We start from the raw sequence: 3,118 nt of genomic DNA, 5'->3' as shown, positions 1-3,118 counted from the left end.
CTAAATAGACATCTCAGAAATTCATTAATGAGAATTTAAAAATTTAGACACCATCAACTTCTTCTCACTCTCTCCCTGCCCCATTTCATTAAAAAAAAAAAAAAAAAAAGCTGTATTGTTTTGTAGTTCTCAGCTCTAGAACCCATTTGCTGTTGAGTCGATAGAGAAAAAATTGTCAAGTACAAGAAGTTGAGTTTTGGCCCTCCAAATCCCATCTCTGCTGATGGGGCTCTCTCCTCAGACCCGTCATCGTGGGGCAATTCTCTGAGCCAGCATCGGTATCGTTCCTTCAGTCTTCTTGCCAACACCTAACCCCTTATGAATTCACTACAAAGGAAAGAGGAGGCTTTTTTCTTTTTGCTCTCTGTTGCCATTTATTACCTACACAAATTTGGGTAGAAGCACCTTCTTTTTGAGTCTCATTTCCACACCCCAAATATAAGAATAAAATAAAAATAAGTATACTTTATCTCCTCAAATGTAGGGCAGGATTAGATGGCTTTTGTGAAACTCTTACACAGCTGTAATGGACATAATATGATGAAATAATTAGATTAACTAAATTAGAATAGAGGTGTAGATGATTGATAACTGGCTTAGTCATTTAACTCCTACAGTGTTATCTTTAAAAACAAATGTGTACCTTCAGAGGTATATATTTTCAAGCTGAGTGCAACAGACTTTGTAGGCTAGCATCATTTTTGAAGATGTGGAAAAACTCTTTCTGCTTCCACTTAATCCACCCTGTCTCATCTACATCAAAAATAAGAGAAAGAAATGAAAACATGGATGGCTGTGTATTCTGAATGGCTGAGAATTCTGGTCTGCCATCCATTCCCATGTTCAAGTCTATCATTGGTGAAGAAACCTTTAAATATACTATTACATCAACAAGTGTAGGTTCATAATTTCAAATGTCTTTGATCCTGAAAAACATTTTTGAGCTAAGGTATTTGGGAACCTGCAGGTCACTCATCTATTACTTCTCAATCTAAATGGTTGGAGGCTCAGAAAAACACCATTTACATTTTCTTTTTTTTTGGCTATTGAAGGCCAAAAAAAAAAAATAAAGAAAGCTTATTTCCTTGGAAAGGGATATTAATAAATATTTTCTGTGCAAGCAGTTCCCAGGGAGAGATTTTTTTTATGATTATTTTTAATTTTAATTAAAATATGTATTTTTGGCTCAGCAGGATTATTTCCTTATGCTTGTGAAAGCTGGATAACAAAAACAGAAGACGGATGAAGAATTGAAGCATTCAAATAGTGGTGCTGGTAAAGAATATTGAACCCACTATGGACTACCAGAAGAAGAAACAGATCAGTCTTACAAGAAATCCAACCAGAACGTTCCTTCCATGCAAGGATGGTGAGATGTCATCTTGCATTCTTTGGACATGCCATCTGGAAAAACTAACTACCAGGAAAGGACATCATGCTTGGTAAAACAGAAGGTCAGAGAAACAAGGGGAAATTCTCAATGTGAGTGGGTTGACATGATAGCCGAAACAGGACTCAGCTATACCAGCGAAGATGGCTCAGGACCGGGCAATCTTCCATCCTGTTATACATGCGATCGCTACGAGTCAGCGCTAATTCAATGACAATGAGCAACAACAATGCAAGACTTCAGTCAAGAGGTGATGAATCTTGACAATGTTCACCATGTAGAATACACAGACTTCTTAAACAAATGAGTGTGTGGGAAACCTCCCCTACTGGAGCCCTGAACATGGCTGATGATGTTGTTGTTGTTATAGGGTCAGTGTTTGTAGAAGTCTTTGTTGTTGTGGTTGTTCTTACGTGCCATCTAGTTGGACCTGACTCATAGTGACCCCTCCTTGGGTTCCTGAGGCAGTATCACTACGGAAGTAAATTGCCCCATCTTCCTTCTGAGGAGTGGCTGGTGGGTTTGAACCACCAGCCTTCTGGTTAGCAGTCAAGTGCCTTAGGCACTACGCTACCAGAGCTCCTATAGAAGTCTTTAGGATCCCTAAGAAAGATGTTAGCAGGAATTGGATTGAGGTGTCTAAAGAAGCGTCCTATCTGAGGCTGAGTGAAGACTTTTCTATTAGTCTAAGATTCTGAAATTCATGAAAGGAAAGGCCCAAAGCAACTGGAATTTTGAAGGTAAAATTGTCACATGCAAAAAAAAAAAAAAACCCAACTAAAATCGATGACTTTTTTTCTGATTTAGAACAAAAATCTAAGATTAATTAGGTTTTGGCTGTTGCTGCTTTGTTGACATACTGCCTAAGAGCCACGTGACAGACTTTACATGTGGTTCCAACCACTGTTATATTCTTGTTGGTGTAAAGCTGAAGGCCTTTTTGTGTGTGATAATGCATTTCTCTTACTGTGAGCTTGTATTGAAAGTTTCTTCCTTCTTTGGACTCTTCAGTTTAGTTGAAATCTGGGGTTCAAGTAATCAGATTGAAGCAATATCATTAGAAGAAACTTTCTGTAAGGGTTGGTTTCTTTAACCTGAAAAGCAACATTAATTTGTGTTTTGTTTTTGAAAGTTGGTGGTTTGGGATATTTTCAGTCTTTGAATCAATCAGTTGTAGTCCAAACTGTGCTAAGAACCTAGATTGTTGTTGTTGTTGTAGTTATGTGCCTTCGAGTCAAACCCAACTCATAGCGACCCTACTTGGGTGAGGCAGTATCACTATGGAAGTAGATTGCCCAACCTTCCTTCCGAGGAGTGGCTAGTGGGTTTGAACCACCAGCCTTCTGGTTAGCAGTCAAGTGCCTTAGGCACTATGCCACCAGAGCTCCCAGAATCTAGATTAGTGGACAGAAACACACTGGTTTTAAAGGCAAATTTAAAAAAAAATGACACTTCTTATTTAATAGGATATTTTATAAATGCATGCTATGCAGATGCAAACACAATTACAATGTTAAGCACCCATTGTCAAATAGGCTCACACCCTGGTCAAAAGGGGAACTCTGGTGGCTTTTTATGATACTGTCTGGCTGGTCCATCCAGGGTCTACATGAAATGAATCAACCTTCTCCAGGGAGCAGGGAATGACATGATGAGGGGACAATTCAGATTTGGACATATGGTATATATTCAATAAATACTTACTTGGATCATTGAGGATAATCCCAT

The sequence above is a fragment of the Orycteropus afer genome, unplaced genomic scaffold, assembly GCF_000298275.1.
Source record: "Orycteropus afer afer isolate SDZICR_OR568_19922 unplaced genomic scaffold, OryAfe1.0 scaffold00316, whole genome shotgun sequence".
Lineage (NCBI taxonomy): Eukaryota > Metazoa > Chordata > Mammalia > Tubulidentata > Orycteropodidae > Orycteropus > Orycteropus afer.
The sequence above is the reverse complement of the archived record's forward strand: the minus strand, read 5'-3'. Positions refer to the sequence as shown.